Genomic DNA, 17,500 nt, shown 5'->3' with positions numbered 1-17,500 from the left:
TTTTCTTTTTCCTTTAAAGTAACCCGAAAATACTTCATTTTAAGTATAACTTAAAATAAAATTTTCTTTTTTCTTGAGATAAAAGACGAAAACAACTTCAATAGATGTGATAAATGCAAAGAAATTGGTTACAACAGAAAATAGATTCAAATTGAATTCCTGTATAAATTGCTTATTTCTACTCGATTTTCTTTTTAAAAAGCAGACATTTCAAGGCAGTGAATGTCATTCCTTTCGTTTGTTAGCTTTTTTTTAAACCTCGGAAGTAATCTTGGAATTCTTATTGAAAGCATTAAGACTTCCTGATCATATTTGATAATAAGCAACGGACGTGGAAAGAATGCAAAAACCGACTGCCATTTCATGGACGAAAAAGTACTTGATGAACCATGAACTCTTCCTGGAAGGAAAATATCATTCGAAGACTTTACCTTACCAAAACTTATGAACATCAATTATTTTTTCTATATATGGATTTAGGCTAAATAGCCCGGTGTTGGGATCTGTGAGGCCATTTAGAGTCCAGGTGTATTTAGGGTAAATCCTGTAAAATTTATTTAAGTTTATTCAACTTTAAGGGCTGCTTTTCTGGTCCTATACTGCCTGGGAACCCTACTCTCTACAGGAACTTTCACAATTCATTTAGAAGAGGTTGAGCAGCAAGATGAAAGAAATAAAGTTAAAACGCGGGTAAAATAAAAAGATGCAAATCAAGTACAGATAGAGCTTAAAGGAACTACCCTCCTACAGGGACTACTTATACTTTAATTTACTTTCATGCAAATCAGTATGCTCATGAAAATACAAATCTAAAGAATTTCGATTCCTGGTCATCCCCCACCCCCCGAAAAAAAAAGAAAAAAAAAAAGTAAATAACGCACTTTTCGAAAGTGAAGAGAAGTCTGTATGAAAGCGAAAGTTGCGGAAATCCTGTTTTACTCCTTTGGAATACCGGAGCTAAATTTTTTTTTTTTTTTTTTTTTTTTTTTTTTTTTTTTTTTTTTTCTTTCAACTGCGAGTCTACGCTACATATTTATATACTGATTCATGTGTATTAATGTTTAGTATTCCACTGACCATTAAAGCGCTAACCTATGATCGTACCAAGCCGTGCCTGTCTCTTCCTCGCGGGGATCAGAATAATTCTTCCCACGATGACAAGGCGCGCATGTGCAACAAACGTGCTTGCTGAACCCCCATTTGCTCCTTGAAATGAAGGCCATACGTACACCCTTGCGGACGTCAAAATCACATTAAATATAAGCAGGGATTGCCGTTTACAATTGTACCAGCTGCTCGCTACTTGGAATTTTAGCTTCGTTATAGTCTACTATACTAACCTAAGATATTTATTGAGAGGCAATATTGTTATTTACAAATTCGTACATTCACTTAACTTATACGTCAACGTGTTTGAAGATATCATCATGTGTACTATCTTGAAATGTATATATATATATATATATATATATATATATATATATATATATATATATATATATATATATATATATATATATATATATATATATATATATATATATATATAGATAGATAGATAGATAGATAGATATATACATATATATATATGTATATATATATTTCTGTATATATATATATATATATATATATATATATATATATATATATTATACAGATAATCTTGACAAGCAATTCCTCATCTTTTACTAATTAAATTTTTAAGCGTTCAGGTAAAACTTGTGAATGCCATACTGCCCTTGACGTATGGGCCAAATTATGGCACAAAGGGTACATTTCCCAGTGTCTGATAACTTGACATTCTACAGCTTCTCCCCTAGTTACTCACATATGCTTGAAAGATATCGTATAGAATACGAAGCAGAAGGAATGATTTGTAACCGATTGATCTTCGGTCGAAGTTGACACTTGTATTCCACCTTTTTTCGATCTATCCTGTAAAAAAGATTATTATTATTATTATTATTATTATTATTATTATTATTATTATTATTATTATTATTATTATCATTATTAAGTCACAACCCTAGTTGGAAAAGCAGGATGCTATAAGCCCAGGGGCCCCAAGATGGAAAATAGCCCAGTGAGGAAAGAAATTATGGAAAAATTAACTATTTTAAAAACAGTAACATTAAAATGAATATTTCCAAGGTAAACTATAAAAACTTTAATAAAACAAGTGGCAGAGATATTAGATAGAACAGTGTACTCGAGTGTACCCTCAAGCAAGAGAACTCTAACAAAAGACAGTGAAAGACCATGGTACAGAGGCTATGAAACTACCCAAGATAAGAGAACAATGGTTTGATTTTAGAGTGTCCTTCTCCTTCAAGAGCTGCTTACCATAGCTAAAGAGTCTCTTCTACCCATACCAAGAGGGAAATAGCCACTGAACAATTACAGCGCAGTAGTTAACCCCTTAGGTGAAGAAGAATTGTTTGGTAATCTCAGTGTTGTCAGGTGTATGAGGACAGAGGAGAATCTGAAAAGAATAGGCCAGACTATTCAGTGTATGTGTAGGCCAATGAAAGTGAACCATAACCAGAGAGAGGGATCCAATGCAGTACTGTCTAGCCAGTCATAGGACCCCATAACTTTCTAGCGGTAGTATTTCAACGGGTTGCTGGTGGCCTGGCCAACTTACTACCTTATTTTAAAGGAAAAAAAGCTTCATAAAAACACAATGATCATAAGATTTAAATCCTGTATAATTTCGTTTTCAATATGTGTGGGGACATGCATTGGCTTGTGTTTTCATATTGCAGTCTTTGGTTGTAAATTAAAGTTTATTATTTGTTATAAACTGCTCATAAAAGTCCTATGTAGATGTCTACGGAGAAAATGTCTGTGATACCAAATCAAGGCCAACAGTAAAAGACATGTGAACACAAGAAAGCAGTCTATATAGCATAAGAAAATTCCGTGACCTTATTGCACAGCATTAATAAAAGAAGACAGACATAGGGTAGGTTACATAAAACTAGAATTGAAAATGTGATCGGGCTGAAAAGATCTCCATAATCTTGTAGATTAATAAAATGATTAACAAATGCTTCCACTTCATAGAAATAAAAGAAATTTATTAGCTATTTTAAGTAAATTCTCAAAATAACTCATGGCTTTGGTTAACTAGATTCCGAATATTGAGGATTTTCGTTCAAGAGTATGTTGTTGTTGTTGCTGAAGTTTGCCTGGCTCTTGCGGCCAAGCCTCTTGCAATAATGCAGCCCGTAGGTAATAGGCTTGTTTTGGTTTGTAGGTGATTAAGGATAAAGGGATAAAGGATGTTCTGCAACTTTTATTTATTTGTTCGCAGGTGGTTGAGTATAAAGGGCTAAGAAATAGTCGATAAGTGATGAGAGTATTTCGGTTTGGTACTGGCATTTCATGATATGAACAGCCGTCTTGTCAGAGGTAAATTCTCTTCTTTGCGCATTACTATGATAAAGTGGCGCTTACAGTTGATGCCAGTTTTTGCAGACGATAAGATACTGTGTAAAAACTGATGAGATAAAAAATAACGTGTATTGTATTTCAAGACGATGAATATACTTTTTTCTAAGGGACAAAAATCCTTGAAACTAAAAACACCTATATTGCATTGTACTTACCATTTCGAGAGTCAGTAATACAGGGACATCAGGTAGTTGTTGGCCTTGAGATGCTCATTCAAAGTGAAAAGTACTATTCCCCACTTCAATTTCAGATAGGGGTATTTTCGCACATGAAATCCTAGGACATTTACTAGGATTACTAACTCTCATCCTGCATCAATAGCACGATGCTAACCAGAAACATCAGTTTAGGACGAGGTCAAGAAAATTAGAATTAAGTAAGATCACGATCCAGAGACAGACGTCTGAAAAAGAAAGTGTTATTTAGAAGAAAATAATAAATGAAAGCAGACTATTTGTGAAGGAAATTACAAGATGAAAGTCTATCGTTACTTCACCGAGAAGAATTGTAAACAAGGATATGTCTATGGACAGTAACTGTTTAAATGAACTAGATAATAGAATTTATATTCCAAGTTTTATCATCCTGAAGTTTTAACATTTTTAACCCTAACAACACATATTACTTCATATTTTTCTTTTAGCTTCTTAAAAATAATTAATACATTGCTAGGCTATATACTTTAGCCTAGTATCGTTATATCACACTTATAAATAATCATTTGAAGGTAAGGTTAAGTCGAATCAGTTTTAACGACAGATATAACAGCTCAAAATGCGATAAAGGACCAAACGCATTTTGATCCGGACAGAACGATATGGCAAGATAGCCATGAATGTGGTCTTGACAGTACACACAAGTATTGCCATGATTTCGTCACTAGTGTACTCGACCCGTCAAAACTGACTGCTGAATATCTAGATAGATATACACTTCTTTCCTAATTACGACCCGGTAGTTTCAGCAATTTATGGGAGAGCTTGGCTTCCGAGTGTACCTCTCGGGTACGCCTCATCAGGGTATGACTACTCCCTCTACCACCTACCCAAGGGACGAGGAGAGACCGACTAATTGTACGTCTGGTAATGCCACTGAACGTGATCGGAAATAAATAAATAAATAAATAAATATATATATATATATATATATATATATATATATATATATATATATATATATATATATATATATATATATATATGTGTGTGTGTGTGTGTGTGTGTGTGTGTGTGTGTGTGTATATACATATACAGAGAGAGAGAGAGAGAGAGAGAGAGAGAGAGAGAGAGAGAGAGAGAGAGAGAGAGTATCCTGATTCTTTGCTGAATCATTCGGCAGCAGACACAAACCTCTACTGCCTAACGGTTCTGTTCGTCAAATATCAATAAAAGCAAAAGTGTTCACACATCACATTCCTGAACACCAAACCTCTTGGGAATGAAAACCACCTTTCACGTCGGTAATCTCTACTCCCATTAGATATAAAAAAAAACTGCTCCAGCTTCTATCATTCCTCAGTAACTGGTACCTGTAAGGTCGACATAATGAGAGGTGTAGCTGAAATCAATATCATCCGTAATCAACTGCTCGGCTGCGATTCGAAGACCTTGTTTGAGAAGTACGGACAGACACGTGTCTGTCCAATTCCATTGAAGAAGTTGTCGGGCAGAAAATACTGAGTATCTAGAAGGTGCAGTTATTCAAGGCTATATTCTTTCCACTGTAGTTTTCCATTATAAAATGGTTTATTTGTTTTATGTTTTTTTTAGGTGGCATAAGAAAAACTATATTTTAGCTTTCTTACATCCATGGCCATAGCTATTCACGTCTGAATGATTTGATTCAACGAAGAGGATATCTTAGAGAGAGAGAGAGAGAGAGAGAGAGAGAGAGAGAGAGAGAGAGAGAGAGAGAGAGAGAAAGAAATAAACATGGAAGGTAACTGCAGAAAAAACTTGTTTCTTTTTATTTCAGGTCTAAAAAAATAAGGCCAAAATAGAAATATATCACGCGGCAAAGTGCCCTCAATGGGAACATGGTTCACGGCGTCGTAAGAAATGAGAGTTGGAATTATAGCGACAGAATGTCAAACTTCGGCTTGAACGGACATATGCGACCAGTTTTCCGGAAGCCTCTTCGCTGGTCCTTGAGCTGCTACACTACGGATCAGTTGTTGTTTTCATTCTGGTACGACCAAGATCTTCCTGCTTCTATTTCTGTCTGATAGTCTTCTATCCTATCTAATCGTTATTTTCTAATTTTCTCCTATCCTTGACACTCCCAACTCTTTCTTCTATTTGTCGATAAGCAATCTATTGTTCGTCAGCCTTTGTATTGATAATAAGTTATTATGATTACATCTGGGGAAAGTGATAATATATGATTTAAGTTTAGTGCCACTGATAGATTAGAACTGGTAAGTATATGAAGTAGGTTGGCCAGGGTACCAGCCATCCGCTGAGATACTACCGCTAGAGAGTTGTTGGTCCTTTGACTGGCCAGACAGTAATACACTGGATCCTTCTCTCTGGTTACGGTTCACTTATACTTTTCCTACACATACACCGAATAATCTGGCCGATTCTTTACAGATTCTCCCTTGTCCTCATACACCTGACAACACTGAGATTACCAAACAATTACCAAACAATTATTTCAAGCCAAAGCTCAGATAACAGTCAACGCTGCCTATATAGGTCTAATCTCTTGAGGAGTATATTAAGGGAGAAGTAATAATGATAAATGAATAAGTGAATAAGCGAAGTGGTGTGTTATCTTCGGTACCAGAAATACAATTAAATCTACCTATATTATCCAACTTTAATTTACGAAGGGAAAGCTATAATCGGGTCAGACATATTCCCCAACACCTATAATGGGCAGATTCTACAATAGCAACGTATCTCGAATAACAACAACAAATACAGTAATAATAATATTAATAATAATAATAACAATAATAATAATAACAATAATAGGGCTCTGTCGTCTTGTCTTTAACACACACTAGGGTATGGCTATATGTCTGGTAGCAACAATAAATATTTGTATCAAATCTTGTCATTTATGAAAGGTGTCTATCTGGGCATAAAGTTACGATTTGTGAAATTTCTCCACAGTCTCTTCTTCATTTTAATTCTAGGCCTATAGGCTTCATAAGAATTATAAAATCAGAAGTGTCAACTTCAAGTCCCACATAACAATAAGGCAAGGAGGGGCAAACAGCATTTAAACCTTCGCAAGTTGGGTCTAACTAAATTCTCAGTAAATCTCAAAAGACGAAAATGTCTAAAGATATTAAAGAACCAGGTAATAAATAATTTCATTTTTCAAATGACACCATTATTTTCTATGTATAATATACTTAGGCAAACTATATATATATATATATATATATATATATATATATATATATATATATATATATATATATATATATATATATATATAGGTAGTAGGTTGGCCAGGGCACCAGCCGCCCGTTGAGATACTACCGCTAGAGAGTTATGGAGTCCTTTGACTGGCCAGACAGTACTATATTGGATCCTTCTCTCTGGTTACGGTTTACTTTCCCTTTGCCCACACAGACACCGAATAGTCTGGCCTATTCTTTACAGATTCTCCCCTGATTTCATACACCTGACAACATTGAGATTACCAAACAATTCTTCTTCAGCCAAGGGGTTAAATAATGCAATGTAATTGTTCAGTGGCTACTTTCCTCTTGGTAGGGGTAGAAGAGACTCTTTAGCTATGGTAAGCAGCTCTTCTAGGAGAAAGACACTCCAAAATCAAACCATTGTTCTCTAGTCTTGGGTAGTGCCATAGCCTCTGTACCATGGTCTTCCACTGTCTTGGGTTAGAGTTCTCTTGCTTGAGGGTACACTCGGGCACACTGTTCTATCTAGTTTCTCTTCCTCTTGTTTTGTTAAAGTTTTTATATCTTTATATTTTATATCTTACTATTTTTATTTTTCATGTTTCCTTTCCTCACTGGGCTATTTTGCCTGTTGGGGCCCCTGGGCTTATAGCATCCTGCTTTTCCAACTAGGGCTGTAGCTTAGCATTTAATAATAATAATAATAATAATAATAATAATAGTAATAATAATGATAATAATGTATATATTTATATATATATATATATATATATATATATATATATATATATATGTATATATATATATATATATATATTTATTTACATAAGTGCATATATATATACATATTCATACAGGTGCACACACACACACACACACACACACACACATATATATATATATATATATATATATATATATATATATTTATATATAAATATATATATATATATATATATATATGTATATATATATATATATATATATATATATATATATATATATATATATATATGCATATTTATATAAGTGCACACACACATATATATATAATATATATATATGTATATATATATATATATATATATATATATATATATATATATATATATATATATATATATACACATTTATATAAGTGCATATACACATAATATATATATATATATATATATATATATATATATATATATATATATATATATTATTACTATCCAAGCTACAACCCTAGCTGGAAAAGCAAGAGGCTATAAGCCCAGGGGCTCCAACAGGGAAAAATAGCACAGTGAGGAAAGGAAATAGGGAAATAAATAAATGAAGAGAACAAATTAACAATAAATCATTCTAAAAAAAGGAACAACGTCAAAAAAGACATGCCATACATAAACTATTAACAACATCAAAAACAAATATGTCATAAATAAACTATAAAAAGACTGATGTCCGCCTGGTCAACAAAAAAGCATTTGCTCCAACTTTGAACTTTTGAAGTTCTACTGATTCGACTACCCGATTAGGAAGATCATTCCACAACTTGGTAACAGCTGGAATAAAACTTCTAGAGTATTGCGTAGTATTGAGCCTCAGGATGGAGAAGGCCTGGCTATTAGAATTAACTGCCTGCCTAGTATTACGAACAGGATAGAATTGTCCAGGGAGATCTGAATGTAAAGGATGGTCAGAGTTATGAAAAATCTTATGCAACATTCATAATGAACTAATTGAACGACGGTGCCAGAGATTAATATCTAGATCAGGAATAAGAAATTTAATAGACCGTAAGTTTCTGTCCAACAAATTAAAATGAGAATCAGCAGCTGAAGACCAGACAGGAGAACAATACTCAAAACAAGGTAGAATGAAAGAATCAAAACACTTCTTCAGAATAGATTGATCACCGAAAATCTTGAAAGACTTTCTCAATAAGCCTATTTTTTGTGCAGTTGAAGAAGACACAGACCTTATATGTTTCTCAAAAGCAAATTTGCTGTCGAGAATCACACCTAATATTTTGAAAGAGTCATACAAATTTAAAGAAACATCATCAATACTGAGATCCGGATGTTGAGGAGCCACCGCCCTTGACCTACTTACAATCATACTTTGAGTTTTGTTAGGATTCAACTTCATACCACATAATTTGCACCATGCACTAATTCTAGCTAAATCTCTATTAAGGGATTCACCAACCCCAGATCTACATTCAGGGGATGGAATTGATGCAAAGAGAGTAGCATCATCTGCATATGCAACAAGCTTGTTTTCTAGGCCAACCACATGTCATGTGTATATAGTATAAAAAGTAATGGGCCAAGAACACTACCCTGTGGAACACCGAATATCACATTCCTATAATCACTATGGTGCCCATCAACAACAACTCTTTGAGATCTATTACTTAAAAAATCAATAATAATGCTAAGAAACGACCCACCCACTCCCAACTGTTTCAGTTTGAAAACAAGGGCCTCATGATTAACACGGTCAAAGGCAGCACTAAAATCAAGGCCAATCATACGAACTTCCCGACCACAATCAAGGGATTTCTGTACAGCATTGGAGATTGTAAGAAGAGCATCACATGCTCCAAGGCCTTTACGAAAACCAAATTGCAAACTAGGGAGTAGATGATTACCTTCAGCAAACCTATTAAGACGTTACATATTATTATAAGAGTGCACACACACCTATATATATACACACACACACACACACACACATATATATATATATATATATATATATATATATATATATATATATATATATATATATATATATATATAATCATAAAGAGTCGACTCTGTCGAGAATTAGAAAAGATTAGAACCACTAGATTACATGCTCTCATTTCATGTAGGCTTCCATCCCGATGCGCACATACTGACAAATAGCCCAACAAAAGTTTCTTTCCAATATAGGTATTTTCAAATTTATCTCTAATTATGAGAGCAAAGGTAAAGTTGCTCAAAATAAACTTGCAGGGATGATGTTTGTGACCTATGCAAAGAAAGTAATACAGAAGATTTTGGAACATGAAGAGAACTTCAGAGGACGGCCAGGAATCAAGGATATGGTTGGAAAAGCAAAACAGGTTGTCATAACTAATTTCATCACAACCGAATTCAGGGTTAATGGGAATAATAAAATTACTCTTAAACTTACATCATGAAAGGCAGTTGTTTATGGTCAAAGAACGGAATGAAGTTTTGGAAAGAGGTCTAAGACCTCTATAATTGTTTTAAGCTATGCATGAAATGTAGCTTTTATTAAAAATGATGATGGTTGATACCAAAAATAACAGACATGGAAATTGGAAATTTTTAGAGTAAAACCTATGCATTGAAAACTACACGCAAAATACCGATCAAAATAATTTCATAATAAATCGATATTAGAAAATTCTATGTGATTTTTTTAAATTATAAAACCATCAAAATTTTATTCATTTTCAGAAATTAATATGAATGATACGTTTGTAGAAATAACATATAATAATTATTAGGTGATTTTATTATTCATATTATATGGGATAACTAATTGTATAAGCAATTTTGTCCCTGAAATCGAGGAGGTAATTTGCTTGTGTGCAAGTTGGTCTAAAGTGAGAGGAGCAGAGGTAATCCCAAGTGTTTCAAGAATCTATAGCAATTTAAATACGCTAATTAAAGAATAAAATCAGTTAGATGAAAGCCACAGATAAGGAAACAAGGCAGAGCGCCAAAATAGAAAGAAAGATTAGAATATAGCTCACAACATTCAGTTAAGCGTCAGCTGCCTGACATAAAGTAGGACTGTTTTGCCACCTCGTTCGGTTGAAGAAGATTCTTCAAATGCTCATATATCAAAGCATAAAAACCTAGTCATGTTTTCCTTTTAAATGCTTTCAACTCTTTTGGGCCAAGGATTAGGCTACGTTGACGAGATTTAAATTTTGTTTTTTCACTTTTTCCATCATTATTATTATCATCATTTCCAACAGGGGTTGCAGCAGATTAAGTGAGGATACAAAAGCAAAAGCAACATCTAGAGCCGCCTCAACCATCACGGGACCGATGATCCTCCTGTATCAAACATAAAAGCTTTACTTAACCAAGATCTGTAGACCTTAATCAAGACCTTGGCATTATCTATGAGCTACGTGAAATGACCCAAATTATGAAGAAAGAAAGTCAGTGTTAAGAGATGGCGGTTTTCTTCGTGGCGTCAAATTCCCGGACGGACGAGATGCCATTTTTCTTTTAGTCTCTGTCACAATAACCATATCTCCTAAAGGCAGATTACCTTAATTTACATTTGCTGCATAGTAAGTTTTCATTTAAGTGAAGGCAAATTCTCTCTCTCTCTCTCTCTCTCTCTCTCTCTCTCTCTCTCTCTCTCTCTCTCTCTCTCTCTCTCTCTCAAGTCTTAAATTTGAATAAAGTGATCAAGAACAGTTCTCTTTATCTCTTTCACAAAATAAGAAAAAAATCAATAATGAAAGGAGTATTTTTTAAAAGAAATACCATTCGAACATCCGAGTAAAGAGAGAAAACGGAGTCATGGCTTCTGCAATACATCAATATGTTTTAAACGTTGCATTGTAGCCCTATATGACATTACAGCTTCTGCATCTACATGTTTTAAACGTTGCATCGTAGGCATATCTGACATTACAGCTTCTGCATCTACATGTTTTAAACGTTGCATTGTAGGCATATCTGACATTACAGTCAGCAGGAACATCGTTGCTTTTGTGCATTATTCTAAAATCTATCATTTGTATTGTTCCTGTTTCTTCAGTAGCAGCAAATATGATACATTTCAGTGTACAAACGATTACGCAATTTCTCATAGATTTAGATAACTTCAGATTCCGAGGGAAAAAAATAATTAAAAGAAACTATTTTGGTGAAGTTACTTTTCATGAATTAAACGGACCAGTTTCAATATTTTCATATTTTATAGTTTGAATTAAAATTCATTATATATATATACATATATATATGGTCATCATCTCTCCCTAGGCCTATTGACCCTAAGCCACGGTTACATTTCGCCAGTCGTCTCTATCTCGAGTTTTTAAATCAATACTTCTCTTTTCATCATCATTCGTCATCTCCTACTTCACACTTCACATTTTGTAAAATGGAAGTGTCCAAAGAATTGTATCAAACATGGTCTATAAATATTTTTTGGACTTTAGACAGTTATAATTACGAACAAATAACAGTTATAGTGAAATCTTTAAAATTATTTGTGACTGTTCGATGGATATTCTAGGTTGGATATTCAAGTTAGGGAATGGAAATATTCATAGGACTAACCAATATGGAGTACTGAAGTTGGGGGTGAAAAGTATTTTATCTTTAAAGCACATCTCAGTGACACAGTGTTCAGAATACATTTCCGACCCCTGAAAGATGTACTTCATATTGTATTTGTAGATATGTTTCAATCGTTTTATGCTTATTGCAACACCAGAGAACCCGTTGCTTCCAAATAAGCTATTGCTGAGCCGTAATTGAAAACAAGGTTCCTAACAGCTATGCTCTCATTAAAAAGGATCGTCTATAGATGGGTTTAGCTATTCAAGTAACTGTCTGCATCTTTCAACCTCATTATTCCCATTGTATAGCAGGGTCGGCCGCTCGAGTTAACTCTCTCCATCTATTTATTTTATTTTCCTCTTTTGTACAGGACCTAAACACGAAATTTTGATAAATGATTTTATAAATAAACTATTCATTTAAAATCATATCCAAATAAAATAGTATTATTCAATTTTGTCCTTTAAAAGTTAATAGAGAGATTCATATTATGTTGACTCGAAAATATAGCAAAGGATAAATGAGTTTTAACCAGAGAGGAATCTGATATAGTACTATTTTGCGGTCGTCACAGTACCCAATAACTCTCGCAATGGCATCAGCGGGTGCCTACCCTCGGCCTTAAAACTACTGATTTATTTGCTAAAAAAAAATATCAAAAATTCATAAATAACTATAATGATGATTATTGTTAAAGGCAACTAGATTCCTAATTATTAACCTTTATAAGAAATTATGAATTTATCAACACATCTATAAACTTTGCATAAAATGTTTGAGTCTTCTTAAATGGAGAATATTTTTCGAGCAGTAATGGCAGTGATGTCTGTATCGTCCTGGATAACCTAAAGTAAAGAGACTCGGGTTTTCCGAGAGTCCTGGGTCGGGTCAAGCCCTAAGAAATCGACTCCGTTGAGGATCCTTCCTCTTGGGTGTCTTCCGATTCAGGACTACCTCTCGGTTTGGGGTTCCGAGACAGGCAGGATAGAAAGAGAGTATCCTGTCACTGACGTCCCCCGGTTATCCAGCAAAACAGCAACAGGCTTTCTGTGGTCTGGTGTTGGATTCTCCTCTTCCTTCTCTTCTCTCTCTCTCTCTCTCTCTCTCTCTCTCTTATAATTATTCATTTTTGCATTGGGCAAGCGTTGTTCGTATGTTGCCACTTAGTAATAAACCTTATATTTGACTTACGAGATATGTGTATGTATGAAACAACGGTGGTCAACTGCTATGAAAAATTCTATCATTGAAAAATATTGGATCGTTAAAGAAATCGTGCTAGAATATTTCAGAACAAAAAATAAATACGGTAATGTAGCCCGAATCCCTCTAAATACCGTGATTCCTGGAACTGAGTGGGAAAGAGGGCGTCAAGAGGGAAGATAATTCAAGCTTAGTCCTGTTGTCTAATAATAACAATTTATGCATTTGGGTTATGAATTCAAAGTTATTATTTAATTTTGCTTGTGTCGTTTTGTGTATAAAGCAAAAGTTAGTTGGGGTCGTGGTTTCGAAACTTGCAATAAATCATTATAAGCCAAATTTCAGGTTATAGTCAAAGCTGCCTATATACTGTAGGTCCAATCTCTCGTGGGGTTTATTCAGGGAGAAGAAATAATGATAAATAAATAAAACTATAATTAATTCTACCTCTATTATTTAATTTTACTTCACGAATGGAAGTCTATAATAGGGTCAGACATATTAACCCAAAGCTGTAATGTGCAGATTCTACAATAGAAACGTATCTCGAATAATAATAATAATAATAATAATAATAATAATAATAATAATAATAATAATAATAATAATAATAATAATATGGCTCTGTAGTCTTGGCTTTATAACATACTAGGGCATGGATATATGTCAGATGGCAACAATAAATATTTGCATCAAATCTTATAACTTAATAAAGGTGTCTATCTGGGCATAAAGTTGCCATTTGTGAAATTTCTCCACAGTCTCTTCATCATTTTATTTTTAGGCCTATAAGCTTAATAGGAATTATAAAATCAGAAGTGCGAACTTCAAGTCACATATAAGAGTAAGGCGAGGAGGGGCAAACTGAGCATTCAAACCTTCACAAGTCGGGGCTAACTAAATAAGAAGTAAATCTCAAAAGACGAAACTTTCTAAAGACATTAATGAACCAGGTAATAGACAATGATTAAGACTGATAATACAAATATTATTGTTTGAGTAAATAGTAGACAGCAACAATTCATTAAAACATATGTATAATTCTTTGTAATACATAGGCCTATGTGAATAATAAAACACGCAAATTCCAGTAAAACAGTTAGAATAAAGACAATTTCATCTATTAAAAGACGTCATTATTTTCTTGGTATAATATACTTCGGCAAACTATATATATATATATATATATATATATATATATATATATATATATATATATATATATATATATATATATATATATATATCCATCCATATACCAAGGCACTTCCCCCAATTTTGGGGGGGGGGGGTAGCCGACACGAACAATGAAACAAAACAAAAAGGGGACCTCTACTCTCTATGTTCCTTCAGCCTAATCAGGGACTCAACCGAGTTCAGCTGGTACTGCTGAACTCGGTTATATATATATATATATATATATATATATATATATATATATATATATATATATATATATATATATATATATATATATATATATATATATATTTATATATAATACATATATACATACATACATATATATATATATATATATATATATATATATATATATATATATATATATATATATATATATATATATATATATAGTTGTTTATCCTCCTGGGAATAATGTCAAGCAATCTATTACAAATATTTTCCTCACGCACAGACTCCCAAGATGATAAGCATTCGCTAATGATTGCTTGTCTACTATTGCGAACGGGAAACGATTATGAAAATGAACGCTTGGTTATAAAAATGAGTTAACTCTTTGTTTCCTTCTTCGGTTGTGTAGCTGTATACTGTACATATAGGCAGTAAGACTATACTTAATGGCCACATATTATTCATCTTGCTGCCTGAAATAGTACACTCTAAACCTTGTATCTGTAGCCGCACAGTGCTGTGTAGGTCAGACCAAAACAGTAGCATTCTCGTCGACTGCAGCATTCCGACTTGCACCTACAATTAGTCTGCTACCGGCAACTCTCTGCAATGGCTGGAAGCTTTGTCCAAATGATCTATTCTTAGTCTAGCACAAGTTTAAGGGAATTTTTCCTTTCCTTGTCACCCCGAGTCTCACCCCACATCCTCACTTTGATCTAATTTCAGCTTTCATACTAAATGGCCACTAGAAATAAAAAACAATGTCTGCTCTCTTGTATTTGGTCGAGTGTGCTTGTATTGTAAGAAGTACATCGAGCATTGCTTACTCTTCAAAAGTTTTTGAACTTCATGAGGGCCAATCACCCACTAATGCTACACCAGGGTTGTAACTTGGCTCTCAAGAATAGTAATGAGGTGGGATTTTTGACATGTGTGGAGCTTTCTGCTATCATTGGAGGGAAGAAGTCTGTGATTGGTTCTCATGACGGAAGAACTCCTTCAAGTCATACTCTCTGCCCTGGCATGATATGAACAGCTTGGCAAACAGACGATTGTTTGCTTTGAAGAGTCAACAGATACTGATACCTGTAGTAAAAAGTCAACCCTGTTCCTTTTGATTTGTTCATAGATGGTGGATTCTTCTTTTCTTCCCCGTCTCTTAATAAACTCCTGGAAATTGACATTTCCTTTCTCAAAGTGTGCACTAACCAGCTCTGAAAAAACTTCATTGAGCAATGTTCTTTGCATCAAGTGAAAGCAGGTCTCAACTCTCAGCCTGGAGAAGATTGCTCACACCTTGCATGCCTTGTGAGAGCTTTTATATTCTCTCAAGGAACACTGTGCTCGTTCTGTTTTGTCATGCTGGATGGTGTGTTTAGAACCCCCTTGATCCCACTTCTTGCCTCATACTGTGTACCCAAGTGGCTGACTTCAGGACCAGCTACCATCCACCATCTCAGTACTGATAGGTCTTCAGTCATGCCCATTGCACTCCCGCCTGCCTTGATGACAGTGATGGACCCAGAACAAAACGCATCTCATTTATTGCATGGAAGAGGGAAATATTAGTCACATAGTGTAGCCATTATGTTTTTGTGGTTGTTATGCACATGGTGATTTGAGCTCTTCACTCTTCTTCTGGCAAGAATAACAATTGCTTCAGTCAGTCTGGAATTTACAGCCCTGGGTCTGTTACTTGCCATCTTGGTGAATGGCATTCAAGGTATCATACTATGGTAATTATCTTTATTCCGTGAATCGAAGCCGAGGATTTATCCTTTTACCACCTTGATCTCAATCATTTAGAATAAGGTATGAGATACGACTAGGTTCGAGAATAAATATAAATGACTTACATCTAGCTTGATCGTTCATACAGTATCGTTCAAGTCCTTTGCAGTCTGTTCAGCAACCAAGACACTACATGCAAAGGGCTATAGACCTGTTAATCTAAGCTCGGCTCTCCTGCGCTGGTACATCCGGTAATATATGGTTGCTTATTGATCCAGGGCTTATTAGACAGCATCTGGGACGCTAAAATAATGATTTAGGCACACTAAATAATCATTCGGCTGATACTGAGCCCCATACTGAGGTTCACAACAGTGGTGCCATCCAGCGTGTCCTGATTGAGTGTTGACATTGCTCTACTGCAATGAGGAAGTCAATGGGTAAGTACATATTTCTAAATTCGACTCTACGCAGTAAAAAAAAAAATGTATGATTTGACATCAAGAGCATTCGGATAAGGGAAGTCTTTGCGATCTTAATGCGAAATGCAATATTTCTGTGTATTCAATAGCATCCTTTTTATCAAAAAGAGCAATCCCCGACGAGTCTGTGTGCTAATTTTGGTGTCTGGTTCCGGAAATGGAAGATTTTCCGGAAAATTTTCTGATATCTTCTCCACTATCAGTAGAAGCATCAAATAATGATTACCAAAGTATTTGAAAAAAAAGAGGATGAATAAAAATTATCATTAATTAAACATAACTGAAATCTGTTGGTGAAAATTAATACCAAATACTTTGAAAAGATAAGTAATTGACAACAACTGCAATAATAATAATAATAATAATAATAATAATAATAATAATAATAATAATAGCTATGAATTCAACTGAATGATAAAGCAAGCAAAGAAGTAAAAATTATAATAAGCAAAACTTGAAGTACTCTTAAACAGTGCATGAATATCGCTCAAAAGAAGAAAAAAACGAAAAGATTTTTTGCTTTGGCCGACTATGGCCAATCCTCAGCCTATACAATACATTCCTCC

Source organism: Palaemon carinicauda, chromosome 7 (genome assembly GCF_036898095.1).
Source record: "Palaemon carinicauda isolate YSFRI2023 chromosome 7, ASM3689809v2, whole genome shotgun sequence".
NCBI classification, from domain to species: Eukaryota; Metazoa; Arthropoda; class Malacostraca; order Decapoda; family Palaemonidae; genus Palaemon; species Palaemon carinicauda.
The sequence above is the reverse complement of the archived record's forward strand: the minus strand, read 5'-3'. Positions refer to the sequence as shown.